The 16,486-nt window shown below is 41.0% G+C and overlaps 1 long non-coding RNA gene across 1 annotated transcript; it reads right to left on the bottom strand.

The window, feature by feature from the left end:
- Positions 1-6,998: 6,998 nt before the first annotated feature.
- On the bottom strand, positions 6,999-14,971 carry LOC123595850. Its single transcript, XR_006711402.1, has 3 exons — positions 14,618-14,971; positions 13,127-13,265; positions 6,999-10,789 (listed from the first exon to the last, which is right to left on the bottom strand). It is a non-coding gene; the product is annotated as an uncharacterized LOC123595850 (long non-coding RNA).
- Between the last annotated feature and the right edge of the window lie 1,515 nt (positions 14,972-16,486).

Genomic DNA, 16,486 nt, shown 5'->3' with positions numbered 1-16,486 from the left:
GTACGAATTGCACAAAATCATGTACATAAAAGCCTAATATATAATTGACTTCTCAGAATGATCTTACCATTTTTATTTTTCCCCATTTCACTTTTTGTTATCCTCATTTGTTTCATTTCTGCCCTTGGGAATATAAGCTCTTTTAATCTTCAGAATTAAAGACTACCTTGAAAGCCTTTACTCGTAAACATCATCCTCAGAGAGCTTACAAAGAGCTTGAATTGGGTCACAGTGGTGTCAGTAGACTCTCCACTCTTGCCGGGGCCCAACTTTCAATAGTCTTGGAGATGCCAGAAGAAAATGTTGCCCGGTCATTTGCATCGCCCCAATGGCCTAGTGATATGGAGGCAGCAGCCTCTACCTTCCTATTCCTAAATGTTCCTTGGCTTTTTTTTTTATTATTTATTTTTATTATTTTATTTTTTAAAATGTTTTTTTTTTATTTTTGAGAGAGAGAGAGAGACAGAGTGCGAGTGGGGGAGGGTCAGAGAGAGAGGGAGACACAGAATCTGAAGCAGGCTCCAGGCTCTGAGCTGTCAGCACAGAGCCAGACGTGGGGCAGGAACCCAAGAACCGGGAGATCATGACCTGAGCTGAAGTCGGACGCTTAACTGACTGAGCCACCCAGGCGCCCCCATTGGCTTTTTAAAAAAAGATACACGAAAAACAGCATCATTATTTTCAGACAGTTGCTGTAGGGGGAAAACAGATCAAGAAGCACATGGAACTTTCTCTAAGACCTGACTTTGCCCCCAGGGAAAATGTTTCTAGGTAGCTGGACTGTAAATATTTGCTGAAGAAATGAATGAATAAATAAATGTATGAATTAATTAATTAATATTGCCTCTGATGCTGATGAGTGTCTCTGTGGTTTCCCTCTTTCAACAGCCACTTAACCGGGAAAGGAAGGATGGAGAGGCAGTCCTTTGAGTTGTGCAGGGTGTGACTAGTGCCCCAACGTGGCACTCAAACCGAAGATGATGTCATTGTTTTGCTACCTGTTGCCATAGTAATCATGGGTATGGCCACAATAGCCAAAGACTAATGTCAACATTATCCCCCATTTTTTCTGGTTGAATAAAATTTTCCCCCCTTAAACTCAAAACTACAGAAAAGTCTCTTTTCTTTTCTTCTTTCTGACATATATTTGTTTGTACATTTTTGCTAAAAACAGTTTTGCTATAATTAATGAGATCATATTCATGTATATGAAAAGGAAGAGTCTTAGCATTCATATTCTTTATGAAAATTCTGTGTTTCATCTCTCTTTCTTTGAGCATAATACTTCTTGGCTTAAGACTACCACTGTCAAAAATTAAAACAGGTTGCCTAGAAATTCTTCCATTGAACTGTAGTCAGTAATAACTAGAATTGAAACACCGTTCCTTAAAACTTGATATCTTCCTGCTAAGCATGCTTCAATTTGTGTAATTTCATAGATTGCCCTTAATAGGAGCAATAATAAAGCAAAATAAATAAAGCAAATATAAGAAATCTGCAACGCTATTTAGTATAATTCGAATTTCCTTGTATTTCTTCTAAAAGATTTAGTTACTAAATATTCAGAAAAGACCATTAATTTGCAGGTCTACTGTTAAGACATTTTTCCAACACTGACTCCAAAAAAAAGAGTAACCATGAAACTATTTTTTTTTCAGTCCCTGTTGCTGATTTCCAATCTTTATCAAACATGACTGTTTCCTCATTTACAAGTTATTGGCAACAATAACAATAACAATAATGACTATATAATCTGTGTGTTTAATTATTCATGGCATCCAGAGCATTGCCTTGTGAAAAAAATTAATAAATGAATGAAAAAGATAATAAATAAATGAATGAGAGCTACCAAATGTACTTAAAGCCTTGTAAAATATTTGTTCATTGGACAGTCAGAAATTAGAGCAAATAGGACTTGATGAATATCTATAAATTCAATTTATTTAGGTTTCCGTGTCTTCTAGCAGTTATAATGTCTGGCAGAAACTGCTACATTCGTATCTCAGACTCATCAAAATGAAGTCATAGAAGAAGGGAGGGTAGAGGATGTGAGAATGAGAGTCTTCTCTGGTAAATTCTATGACAAATTATCACCGAAATTTTAAAAGTAGTCTTATACTTTAAATTTTTAAGTTTCAGAACTCTTGAAATAAAATTATCGTTTTATTGAAAAATGAAGCATATGCCGACCTAGTATATTTTAATTAGCTTAGAGTAAATTTTTCACATGAGCATATTTATTTCCCATTTTCTGTCCACTGACATTTCCATCCTCCAGACTTGAACAGTGTAGAAGGAAATAGGTGTGGGACTCAGCCTGGGGGCACACATGTTGCTGAGTGAAACGGCCTGTTCTAGTTCATCATCTATTTTATTCAGTGGCACCTAATTAGAAATAAACCTGAGGGCACCTGGGTGGCTCAGTTGGTTAAATGTCTGACTTTGGCTTAGGTCGTGATCTCACAGTTGATGGGTTCAAGCCCCTCATCAGGCTCCATGCTGACAGCTCAGAGCCCGGAACCTGCTTCCTATTCTGTGTCTCCCTCTCTCTCTCTCTGCCCCTACCCTGCTTGTGCTCTGTCTCATTCTCTCTCTCTCTCTCAAAAATAAATAAACATCAAAAAAATAATAATAAGCCTGTTTTTTTTTTTTTTTAAATACCAAATTTGAGAGTATCATAGGTGCTTGATTGATTTTGGAATAGAGTGCAAATTTCATTCGGGTAAAATTACACTTCAGAAACCCAAGGTTTCTTTCTCACCTTCAGTTTAGATCTAGGTCCACAGAACCTCCCGGCCGCATCTCCCTGCACAGATATTCATTCTTTCCCTGAGCACTGCCCAAGACCAGCATTTCTCTGAGTGCCTGGGTGGCTCAGTCAGTTAAGCGTCAGACTCTTGATTTTGGCTCAGGTCAGGATCCCACGGTTAGTTAGGTCGAGCCCCAAGTCAGACTCTGGGCTGACAGCGCTGAGCCTGCTTGGGATTCTCTCTTTTTCTCCCTCTCTGCTCCTTTCCTTCTTGTGCTCTCTCAACAAACAAACAGACTTAAAAAAAAAAAGAAAAAAAAGAGCAGCATTTCTCCCAACTTTTTTCACCAGGACCCACCTACTTCACTCATTCTACCCTGGAATAAAGCATTACATAGTAAGAACCGGGGAACAGAAGAACAACAGAAGTAGCCTAATTTCAACAATCACACAATAACAAAGCCATTCAGGCACAATTCCACCAGTAAATTAAATCATACAGTAGCGGGAGCAATTGAAAACGAAAACTAGCTTAAGACCTCCCTTGTGCCATAAAGAGATCCTGAAATATTTCTTAAAATTCGGGACATTCCAATCACCTGAGCGTGTGTTAGAAGTTCTGACCACACACTGCTGGACAGTGAGTCGCCTTAGTAGAAGATTAGATTCAGATCCTCTTAAATTTTAGAAGCATAATCGTTTTAATTTGCGAATATCAAAATTTCATAACCTTTTATAATTCACTTGGAAGACCACTCACCTCTAGATACAATATATGCGAACATATAGATAAAAGTCTTTGGAATTCTCCAACGTTTTTTACTCCTAAACAATGGGAAACATCGCAAGCTGCCACTTGGGTTTGGGCTGTGTTTCTAGAGGGCTAGAATCCTGTGGCTCAGTCGTTGATAAGATGCATTTTGATGCCACCTGCCGGCGTGATGTGGCATGACAAGACAAAACACTTCAAAGACCAAATCTTTATCCAGTGCTATTTGGCGTCAAACACTGCTCCAGGCAGAGGAGCCACAGTGGTTAGCAAAACAGCCTACTACCTCCTCTATCAGAGGAGGCAAATATTAACCAGATAATCATGAGAGAAGGGCCAAGAGGGAAAGGTCTTAGTCACAGGGATGAGGGAGTGCTGATGCTGAAGGCAGGGTCAGAGTTAACTACAGGAAATTTGAAGGGGAGCACGCTGGGAGGAGCAGGAACAGGAAGGAACCTAGAGCAGTTGAAGAAGTGAGGGAAAGCCATGGTGGCTGGAACCTGGACAGCTGGAGGGAAGGGGGGCTGTTAGAGGTGAGATGAAGCTGAAAAGATAATAATAATAACTAACACTTATATAGCACTTACTGTGTTTCCGGGAGGTTTTTTAGTGCTTATAGATACTAGCTTTTTCAGTTTTCCTGAAAACCCTATGAAGGAGGAACCATTATTCGTCTTATTTTATAGGTGAGAAAACTGAGGCCTGTGGAAATGAGGTAGTCTCTCAGTTTGGCCCAGCTAGTGAGTGTTAGAGGCAGGAACTGAACCATCATGGTCTCAGCTCCAGAGCCCATGCCTATATACTTCTCCATTTCGCTGTCTCTCAGGCCATGGATTGCCTGGGCTTTGTGGGACACGGTCTCTTCACAACCATGGGCGGTCACTGAAATTTTCCCAGAAAGCTATGACACGATGAACTTGTGGCCACAGTGTGAGAAATAGATGGGAGTGGTAGGGGCCAGGTAGGGAATTATTAAACTCCAAGTAAGGGTAGTACAATACTGGTCTGAAAAAGATGGTGGTTGTGGGGAAGGAGAGAAATAGACAGATCTGGAATGTGTTTAGAAACTATGATGACCATGGCCTGGTGGTGGCCCTGTCGGTGGAGGTGGAAAAAGAGAAGGGGCGTTGAGGGATGACTTTCGAGCTTCTAGATATAGAAAGGGGTGGTCATTTGCAGAAAAGGGAAACTAAAAAACAAGACCCTATCTTCAATCTCTTCATTGCAACTTCCCCAATTTAAGAACTTTTAGAAATTGACAACCATATACTTTGTTCTTTGGAAGATAGGATGGAGTGGTTAATTAACACCACTTTTTAGTGAAAGGAGAGTGTGCCCATCAAAGGTCCTTTGAAAAGCAGTCTTTTCCCCGATCTGGCAGATATGTGGGGCACTCTTCCATTTCATTCTTCCTACCGGAGTTCCCCACCTTGAATGTGCTAGAAGTGGCAACAGAATAGAAAGAAATTAGTCAAGACAAACATACAAAGGAGGACCAACCCAACACTATCACAAAGCTTCTTTGCAGGGTACCATATTGCCTTTCTCGTCAGAGCCACTTGAAAGAATGAGAGGCCTTCATTCTAGTCAGAGAGCAAATGTATACTGGGAAGAAGTAGGTGGATATATAACATATTGACTGTAATTACTTCCAACAGCAACAAGATAATGATAAAATGAACTAATCATATATTCACACAGTGCAGTATTATCAAGCAATTAGAGATGATGTTTTATGAAAATATGTAATGAATATACAAGATAGATTCTTAAGTGAGGAAACTAAGTGACAAAACAGAGTGTGCAATTATAATTCCATTTAAAACATGGATATAAAATATGGGTATATGGATATATATTTAAAATATGAGAAAGGACCAGAAGACATGTTCCATAATGTTAGCTTTGGTTATGTCTGGACAGAGAAATGACTGGTGACTTCTTTTTTATTTTTACTTGTACATAGTGAGGATAGTGACCAGGCACTTATCTCAATCAAGGGAAACTGTAGGGTTTTGTTTTGTTTTGAAGTTTTATTTTGGTTTTTTGCTTGTTTTTTAGAAACTATAAGAAAAAGATACCCTTTGGTGGATAGAATTCTTTAGCATGGCTTCACATGGCTCTAATCTGTTAATATTAAATTTAATTGTATCACACAGCAGTGACAGACCTCATTCGACACCTACAGTATTCTTGTCCTCAAAGTCATTGAAAATATTGTTATCAAAACTAAAAGTGTAGCTAAATAACTTGACAAATTGAAACTCAACATTGTACCTAACAATCAGGAATTGAGGGCTGAAACCAACAAGTTGAAAGTTAAAGGAAATGAAAATAAAATATTGCATTTAAAACAAAACCAAAGTGACACAAAAGAACATAGGAGAAAGCTGGCTTATAAAAAAGATTTGGAGGTTATAGTTGACCTCAGTTTCAATATATGCCCAAAGTATAAGAAGACACAGAATATTAACTTGCAATTTTTTGAAATATCCTTTCAAGATCAGCGAAGATAACAGCCAAAAAGAGTCTTTGCAGTTCTCGGTACCGTATGTTAAAGACTTCGACAAACTAGAAAAAGTGACCTGGGTAATGAGTTTAAATGCATGCCAAATGAGATCCTTAGCTTGGGGTGTGGAAGGGGCTATGGAAGACGTGATAAATTTTTCAAATATCAGAAAACCTGTGATGTAAAAAGAGTGAATTCCTTCGGTGTGAAGGACAGAATAAAGGCAAAGGGATGGACACTGCTGGGGGTGGAAATTACAATGAACGCCTCCTGAAAACAAGAGGCTTATACATATAGAAGCTGTTTTAGTGACGGCAGCGGTGGCGGGGTGGTTATTCTGAAACAAGAATCCTGCAGACAGTAAAAGCCAAAACACGAATAAAAAACCAACTCCTACCTTTTAGCCGTATATCAAGACACGTGGTATTAATGATGCTGTTACCTGTCAATATCCCCAGCTTCAAAAGGGATGTAGAGAATAATGTAGAAAGGAGGAAGAAAACCTGAATCTATAAACCAAAGAGAGAAAAAGGCCAAAAGATAAGAAAAAGGCAAACATTAGCAGGAGACAGATGAAGAAGAGACAAAGGAAACAGAGAAGGAATCCTTTCCTTTTGCTTTCTGTTATTTAATCTCTCCCGTGCCTGGTTAAAACTACATTCTTGCTTTTGTGTTTTCAGCTATCATCTCCTTCTTGTTAAAGAATGGGCACAGTTTGGGGGCACCTGGGTGGCTCAGTTGGTTAAGCGCCCGACTTCGGCTCAGGTCGTGATCTCACAGTTCCTAAGTTCGAGCCCTGCATTGGGGTCTGTGCTGACAGCTTAGAGCCTGGAGCCTGCTTCTGATTCTGTGTCTCCCTCTCTCTCTGTCCATCCCCTACTCACACCCTGTCTCTCTCTTTCTCTCTCAAAAAAAAAAAAAAAAAAAAAAAAGAAAGAAAGAAAAAGAATGGGCACAATCTGGAGGCACCTGGTTGGGTCAGTCAGGTGAGTGTCCACCTCTTAATTTTGGCTCAATTCATGATCCCAGGGTCATGGGATAGAGCCCTGCATCCAGCTCTGTGCTGAGCATGGAGCCTGCTTGGGATTCTCTCTCTTTCTCTATCTCTCTCTTCTCCTTCCTATCTCATGCATGCATGCTTTCGCTCTCTTTCTCTCTCTCTCAAATAAAATAAAATAAAATAAAATAAAATAGACTAGGAACAGTCTGGTTCAGTGAATTCCAGAACACTTGGAAATTTAAGGAGGGAATTTTAGAACCTCAGTAACCACAAAGTGTGCCTAGTAATAAACATTCCAAGATATTGCACAAAGCAAGAGTTTAGATGTACTGATGGAATATGAATTTATAATGAGTCATTAATGGGATTTGGGGACACATCCTGTAGAGATAATATCACTGAGCCCACGCTTCTCTGTTCTGTAAAGAGGCCCTTGGTTCTTTTCCAACCATTAAAAAAAAAAAAAAAAGCTAAATGCCTAGTGGGCCAGACCTAGTCTTGAACTTTCAATGTTTCCCACTCTTTCTCCTTTCTGAGCAACTACCTTACGAAAAAAAAGTGTTTTAGAGTCGACAAAGCCTGCCTTTGTCTATGTGAGCTAGAGTTCCCTGTCGTGGTGAACAGAAAGTTGTAGCCTTGGTTTGTTAATTTAAACCTAATTAAATATAATGAGTAGATAAAACAAGGAGCTTCACTGGAAGATAAAAAGGAATGGGACTGGTGTGTCATAGGCACAAGTATGTCTTAGCTGATTTCAAAAGATAGAAATAATTGTCGATACTTGACAAGAAGCAAATGGCCAGTTGGTCAGTAGATTATCACTTCTTGATGGACATCAGATGGTGTCAAATCCTAGATGAAGTCACAACAATGGTTTTACTTTGGATCAATCTTGTGGTTTTGGAGGAAAGGGAGGAGGACTCACTTCTCACAATGTTCATTCGGAAACCATTTCTGATATTATCTTGTTCTTTGAAAGATGAAAGGAGACTATGCAAAATATAAAGTCTTCCAAACTAAATTGTCCTTGGCCATATGAATACACAGGTGTCATTCCTCATGGTCTTGGCCTGTATCAGCTGTGACTTGAATAAAATTGTTAAGCTACTCTATCTATACTGCGGACCTGTCCCGCCAAAGAGAGAGAGAGAAAAAAAAAAAGGAGTTGTTTCACAGGGGGAAAATGCTTAAAGAAAGCAAGAGAGGACTCTGGCCTGACTCACTTTCCCCTGAAGAGTGAAAAGGAGTGTAAAGCTTAACAGTTGCAAAATGGCTTGCAATAGTGTCATCGTGTGATGTGCTTTCACACTTGATGATGCTCTCTGTTACTTTCTTGTGGCTGCTACATCTATAACATGTGCTGAGACATCTTCCCATTACATTAACTGTAGATAGTAAAAGAGGCAAAAATGAAGCTTCTCCCCAAAACTTGGAAATAACATTGCCCTCCAACGGCCAAAGGATAGGATCAGTACATCATAGGGCAGAGAAGAAAGGTACACTGCTACCCGTAAGAGACAAATGGCTCCCAGATTGTCAAAACTGACTGTTAGTCGCTGGATAAACTATCACAAAAGAAGAAATGTGACTGTCCACGAGAAATCGCTGTACACACTGGGTTCAGTGTAGGAAAACTGGACTCACGGTCATGGAACCCTTCCCAACCATGGACCCTCTTCCCCAAGAACTCTGAAGAACTGACTGTGCCTCAGTCAAGAGGATGAAGAAATTGAGAAATTGCCATTGAAACTTTGAAATTTGAGAACATACCATGATACCCATGATGCAAGGGTCAAAAAAGCTGCCACCAGGGCAACTAATTCTCAGAGCAGAAGACTGGATGCTGGAACACTGTGGTTTATTCCCAGAAAGCAGCCCAAACCATCATGAAATAAAAATGGCCTCAAGCCTCCTGTCTCTCCCAAATGTCGCACAAATATATCTCCCTGAAGGAACCTACTTCATCTCCAGAACCCTAATTATAGTTAGAGGGGAGAACAGAAATGGTAACCAGCGCAGAAATGTCTGCTAGGAGGTGTGAAGGGATGTTCAGAGCCAATCTGCCATGGCCACATTCTGATCACAGAGATGGATGCATGAAATTAGCTCAGTCTGATTTCTTTCAATATTTATATCAAAGAACTCTTTCTGATTGGATTCCATGTTCCCAAGCAACCATCTGATTATAAGTTTACTTCCTGTCTTCCTTGCTTTCTGGGAGAAAATGAACTGGCCAGAGGATCCTAGTCTTCTTGGGACTTGTGGTTTACATTTTAATTACCATTATTTCCTCAGTGCTAAGATGCTGATTATATGTATGCCACTCATTTCAAAAATGTTGAAGTGTTTTTAAAAATGCAGTTAAGCATCTAGGAAATACAATAACAAGTTTCCATCTTGATTTTACAGCTTATTCTCTAAGGCTAACTAAATCTATTTTGAGAAGCAGATCCATTTGCATTGTGTTTATATCTTCTGGTTTCCAAATCAACACAGCTAAAGGCCAGACCCTGCACCGTGGTACTTGGACCAGGACGAGGGTATACCGCGCAGACCCCTCTTGGTGGCCAGCCCATCTTGAGTGGATGACGTACGTGTCTAGCCTTTTTCCACATCGTCTTGTCCACTCAAAGCCATAACACTTTTAAACTGATGTCCGTGTACTCAATGAATTTCAGTTAGGGCAAAAATGCAGGTCTAATTCAGGTTCCTCAATAATTCCCTACCTTACATAAACAGAAATAACACAAACCTCAGAGGCAAATGTTTGCAGAGTATGATGCAGTATTATTATTGTTACTTTACGGCTTCACAAGTATCTCAAGTAATGAATAGCAGTGGTACAATAATTGCAAGTTGGAGATAGCGTATAAAAGCAAGATATAAAGTCAATTGACAGGCTTAACGATCTAGGAAATATAATGGAAGTTATCTCACAACTGTCACCTGTGCAGGTAGATGTGTCTCTTCTTTAAATAAATGGGAGTCCGTGGGTTCAAATCCCAGCTTTGCCCCTTCTGCTTCTCATGGCTTTCGGCAAGTTGCTAATGTCAATGAATCTGTTTCTTTCCCGGAAAACAGAGATGATGATATCTACCTCAGAAAGTCATGGTGAAGATAAACATGGAATAATATAGATAGGATGCTTAGCACAGAGGTTAGCTTAATGTAGACTAGCTATTGTTATAGTTATTAGTAAGCACCTAATTGTTTGGGAAGGAAGCGGACACACAGCACAAACACGAGAGAAGGATGGACTATCATTCAGGGGAAGAGAATATGTACCTACAGTGGAAGAAGTCTGGAGTGGAGACTACTCTGCCCATGTTTGTGAAGTTAATAAAGAACTCCTCTAAGTGGCCTGATATGGCTTTGCAGGTGGGAAGGAAAAAGTTTTCTAGGAATACTGGCAAGGTGTGGAGCAGAGACCCGTTTTGTTAGGAACCTTGACGCAAACTACCTCCCCCACTGCAAATGATGAGAACATCTTTCGTGAATTAGCTATCAGAGGACCCAGTGTGACTCTGGTCCTATTTAAACTTGTCTGGCAGAAACCCCGGGATGTCCACTGGCATTTGCATTTGGTTTACAGTCTCAAACTAGGTTTAGGTGCAAATACCCCTTACCTTGAAGGATTTATCCCAGTCTTACTTACCTAGCTCTCTGTGTGGCTTTCCCTCCAGTTCTGATGCTAATTGGAAAACCGGTATTCTCATAGGTGTTGTTTTTCAATGACAAATTCATAGCAGGGTTTACAAATGCCTGCAAAGGAACCGGAAACAAAGAAGGCAGAGGAAAAACACAGGCACAGCTGAATAAAAACAGAAAAGCCATCAGAGCCCCCGGGTCAACAGAGACTTGTATGAAAGAGGATCCATCTCTTAGATTGATCCTTTCTTCCTTAGTTCTCTGTTGTGTGCTGATTGCTTCCCATGCCATGGCTCCTTCCAGATGGGGGAAAGTGCTGGGCTGGCCCTGAGCATAAGGGAAGTCATCTCCTCTCTGATGGGTCAGACCTGGGAAGTGTTATGGTCTGCAAGTCTGTGAGGACATTTCCATATCACCTCTTGCCTATTTCATGCCTGGCCACAGCTATGGGTGTCCTTGAAGTGATTCCTAATTCTGTATTCGTCGCTCTGGTTCTCTGTTAAGCACCTCAATCTGACAAGAGTAAAACCAAAGCAAGCATCTTAACACCACTAGCCTTCCTCCACCCAAAGATAAGTTTTCATTACTTTATTCTTCTAATTTTACCATTTCTTTCCAAAGACCCACTATTCCTTTAGTTACACAGACTAACACCTTCCAGTCACCTCCGACTTTGCTAGCCCTTATCACCCACAATGAATCGGCAGTCACCAAGTCTTCCCCTTTGATGTCAAGATGTCTGTTAAATCTACACTTATTTGTTTCTACGGATGCCATTCTAGCTGAAGCTTTCAAACTTCTTACCTGAACTCTTCCTGGCTCCTAACTTGTTCCCTTTCCTTCTATTCTCCATGATCCCACCCATCCTTGCTACATTGTCAGCTTGACCTTCAGATCACACAAAACCCTGATTGTGCTTTAAAATGTTCACATGCCACCCATCCCCTACCCCTCAGCTTATCAGTAAACTAAAAACATCTTAGCCTAGGAGTCAAGACCCTCTGTTATCTGGCCCCTTATCTTTCTAGACGTTTATCTTCCATGATTTCTGTACCTCAATCTAAATTCCATTCAGACTGAACTATAAACACTTATCTCCCTCACCCCTGGGGTGGGATGTCTCCGTAATGGGTATTTTACACCGGCTTCTAGAATGTTGCTAATGGATGAAGTGTGGTCTCCCACAGTGGCGACTACTTTGCCGGTACACTCTTTCTTGGTTGTTTCCTTCCCTTGCCTCACTCCCCTCAGTCCTCCGTGGGCATTTCCTTCACTTCCTATGGTAGACTGATTGTATTAATGGTCCCAAATCTTTACCCCTCTTCATATCCCTACTCCTTGCCATGTCACTTACAATTCCTCTCACTAAAGGTCAAAATATATTTTCCCACCTTCTGAATCTAAGCTTCACTTCTGTTGTAGCCTTGAGAATGCACCTTACAGGCCTGTAACTATATCAAACATAACTGACCGCAGGCCCTACCCCTCAGCTGCTATGCTCTAAAATTCATTGCTACATCTGTACTGAGGAAATGCCTCCCAGAGCCTCCTTCTAGCCAATGACTGACCGTTCATGGGAGACACAAGATTCCTCTGATGGCCAACTTTGGCTTGAGGACTCCCCATTGGGCTTGCCAGCTCAGGTTTAGATTACAGGACCGTCTGGGACACTTCCATCCAACTCTCCTTCCCTCTTTCATCCAGCATGATAGACCCACGGATAGCCCACCGTTTCCAGGCTCTTGCCCCCATTCTCTCTCACAGCTGATTTCTATAACAACATGCTAACAAGTTTAATCCCATCTTAACAATCTTGGCATCTGCTTCCCAGACCTGCTCTGGGACTTTGCTGTGGTGATTAGCAAATATGACTAAATCGGAGGCTCTAAAACATACTTGTTTGCTTCTGCTTGTTCTTGCCCTGTGTCATCCTCCTGAGAAGGACATGCTCTGTCCCCGGTTCCAGGAAGAAAATGAGAGACTTGTGGAGCAGAGTGAAGTCATTCCAGTCTTCCCGTCTGAGGCCTTCCCAGATCAAGTGATAGCCAGTTAACCCCCAGACAAGTGAGCAAGTCCTGGCAAAATCAGCTGAGCCCGGTTCAGATCAGCTCAGTGCTGCAGCTCCCTGAGCTAAATATCTGCTTACCGTTCTATGCCAAAATACAGCACCCGTTGCTTGTTACTCAGCGTGCCTGTGTCGATCTAAAAGTGATAAACGTCCCAGATAAATGACTTGCTTTCAAATCTCTATCTGGAGGGACCCAAACCAAGACAATAGGCAAGTACACGTTATATTGTGTTTTGAGATATGTGCCCAGTAATTGAGAGTTGAAAACTTATCCTCATCTTTCAAGCACACCGGGCTGAGGAACAGAACCCAGCACTCTGCCTAATACCGAAGACAAACGGAGGTAGTGTAGAGAATCAACACAGAACTTTATATTGGCTTACCTTTGTCCTCTTAGGTTTAGAAGGAAGGCAGAGAATATTTCTGATTAGCAAGTCATGTTGTCAGCCAGTCCCCATGCCCTCTCGTGGGCTGAGCTGAATGAACTTGGTGTTAAAAGAAAAGCAGATATTCTCTTCTTTCCTACGAAAATGCACAAGGAAACTCTGGATCTAGTAACACAGCCTTAAACGAACTGTTCGGTGTCAAACTATCAGCCCTGTTCAACCGGACACATTTCTGCCGATTGACGTCAAGGAACGTTGGGCCAAAATCGTTCTCTATTAACAGAAAACAAGGAAGGAGCATCTTTCTCCAGAGACATTCTGTGTTCCTACAAGTGTAGGAACCAGCAAAGCACAAGCAAAGCAGCCCCGTTGATACTGGGAGTGGAAAAGCTGACACGCTTGGGAGGAAGTTGCTGCTCAACCCTTTCCCCAAGAGTCACTGCAGAGCAACCGCTGTTTTAAGGATGTACAAATAGATCTAGAGTAGCATTCATCGTTGTGCATCTTTAAGTGAGGATGGACACCCAGGTCAACTTGAGAGGTCCAGTTCCTAGCACAGTGCCTGGCACAGAGTAGACACCTTATACGTACTTGAATACATGAATAAACGTATGACTACCTCCAAGATCCAACAAAGTTTTCAGGGGGAAAAAAAAGACTTCCTCGTTTAAAAAAAAAGTTAATTTTGCCATCATTGGAAGTCCACGTTATTGGAGTCATCCTGACTCGGCCACTTCCAAACAAAATTGCCTAACCTCTCTGTGACTCAATTTCCTCTTCTAAAAATTGGAGACGATAATAACATTAACTCATGGGGCTGCTACGGATAAATTGCAGCTAATATATGTTAAGTGCTGAGGGCAGTGACGGGCCCCTGGCCTCTGTTAAACGTGTTATCCGTGTTATTTCCCATTTTTTAAAATCGAAGTACAGTTGACACACGTTGCATTAGCTTCAACTGTACAACATAGTGATTCAACTTCTCTGTATGTTATGCTGTGCTCACCACAAGTGGAGCCCTCCTCTGCCCCCATAATACCATCCACTATGTTTCCGATGCTGTACTTTTCATCCAGGACTTATTCATTCCTAGCTGAAAGCCTGTATCTCCCATCCCCTTCACCCATTTTGCCCATCTCACCTCCCCCTCCTCTCTGGCAGTTTGTTCTCTTGTATTGGTGGTCTGTTTCTGCTTTTTGTTCGTTTCTTTCTCTATGCATTTGTTTTGTTTAAAGCTTTCCCGTTTTTAAGTGAAAAACAGGTCTTACTTATCCACCTATAACCCACGCTGTCAAATATTTTACTGAGGCGTGTTTCCAGCAGTATAGATAAGTGAATAAAGAAAACCATTAAGGGGTTTGAAAAACAGTAAAATATTAGGATGATTTTAAATTTCTAAGTTGTGACATATTTTGTGTCTCCACTTTTCCCTAAAACATTAGTCCTTTCCCCAGCCCAAAGTCGAGAGGGACTAGTAGACTCACTCACCAAGAAGAGTTGACTGTCAGTCATCGGACACACTTGCATTTTGCGCAGGAGCATCTAACCTCTCTATGCCTGGGTGGGTGGTTTCCTGTCGGTATTTGGTTTGAACTTGTTCCAGGGCTTGTGGTTTTTGGCCAGGCTCATTCTACGTGTTATCATCCTACTGCATATTTAATGATATTGTTGATTTTACAATTGGGCATATGACTCCTGCATTTCTCAGAGAGACTTCTGGGAATCTGTTCAGGTTTGCGTGTTCTTTTCTCTCTTCATTCTTACACCCTGCAAGCTCCATCAAGCCTAATCTTCAAGCTTAAAATGTTTTCTTCATTTCAAGAGGAGAAACACATTTTTGAATACTGGAATCATAAGATAAAAGATAGGAAATTCAATTAAGCTAAAGCAACTAGGAAGCGATTTCTCTATTAGAACATAAAAATGCTCTTGCCTTATCAAGATAAAGAGCAAGACAATAAAATTAGAGAATGTAAATTTGTCATGTGACTTGAGCAGAAGCAGAATAGGAAGTCGGGAATGCAACATTATTAGAGAGACATGAAGGAAACCTCTTTAGTCCTGCTCCACCTACCCTATTAAAAAGAATGGCTTGGGGCACCTCTGTGGCTCATTAAGCATCTGACTTTGTTTCCACTCAGGTCATGATATCATGGATCCTGAGATTGAGCCCCATGTGGGGCTCTACATAGACAGCATGGAGATTGCTTGGGATTCTCTCTCTCTCTCTCTCTCTCTCTCTCTCTCTCTGCCCCTCCCTGGCTCACACTCTCTCTTGCTCTCTTTCAAAATAAATAAATAAAAACTTTTAAAATAAAGAATGTCTTGTTCTCCAGGTTCTTTTGTCAGAAATCCTACTGTCATGGACATATTTCTCAAATTTATCACTCTATTCTCTATTATTAGACTTGTGGAAAGAATTAGCTTGTTAGGCTATTATACATCATTTAAACCTTAGCATCAATGTCTCTCATGTAAATTGATTAATCTCTCTCTATCTCTCTGTCTCCCTCTCTCTCTGTCTCTTCATCTTGACAGCTAGATCACAGTATCATTTGATGAGGATATGAGTGATAGTCTGAAATCTTCAAAAGCCATTTCATCCACTCAATAAGAATACTGCAAACTCATTCCCTCTCAGTTGCTGTAGTAGGCACTAGAAATGCTAATTCTAACAAGGCACACATGCCCTAAACTTCTGACAAGTTGTCCGAAGAGAGGGCTAGACATGAAATACAATTATTTTGACCTTAGCCCTCAAAATTCTTCTGAGCTAAATTTTTGTACTACTGTAAATATTGACTGGGTCTCTCTCTGAAGCCCTGAGCCTACTGAGCAGAACAACATCACTCTAACTTCACCCACCGTCTCGGCACGTCACCTTGGTATGGACTCCAACATCATGAACCTTCCGCAAGAACATCAAACAAACCTCTATTCTCCTCACGTTCCTCCATTTGCCAGAGGAAACCCCAGGCTCTCAGAACAATCTAAACCTCCTGAGTGAGTAAACTGTCACAGATACTATTGACAGGGTTGCGTAAGTGAGACAGGCGGTGGGTGACCCAGCATATGAGGCATTTTAAACAGAGCGCCAGCGCTAAGACGTTACTAGTTCAATGTCTTGTCCTTTTGGGGATTTCTCTATGCCTTATCTATTTGGTATTCATTTCTCTCTTATGTGGGAAATCATATGACCACTATAACCAAGAGTTTGAACTATCTTAAGAAGTAGTAGAAGAGTGCCATGAGATTTCAAATAAGTGTCTACAGTTGGTCCAGTCGGTGAGCTATAGACATTTTTTATCTGACCATCCTACACAGGAAATTTTCTCACTGAGCTAAACATAGGCACTA

This window comes from Leopardus geoffroyi, chromosome B1 (genome assembly GCF_018350155.1).
Source record: "Leopardus geoffroyi isolate Oge1 chromosome B1, O.geoffroyi_Oge1_pat1.0, whole genome shotgun sequence".
Classification (NCBI taxonomy): Eukaryota; Metazoa; Chordata; class Mammalia; order Carnivora; family Felidae; genus Leopardus; species Leopardus geoffroyi.
Note: the sequence above shows the minus strand (reverse complement) of the source record. Positions and strands in the feature narration are given on the sequence as shown.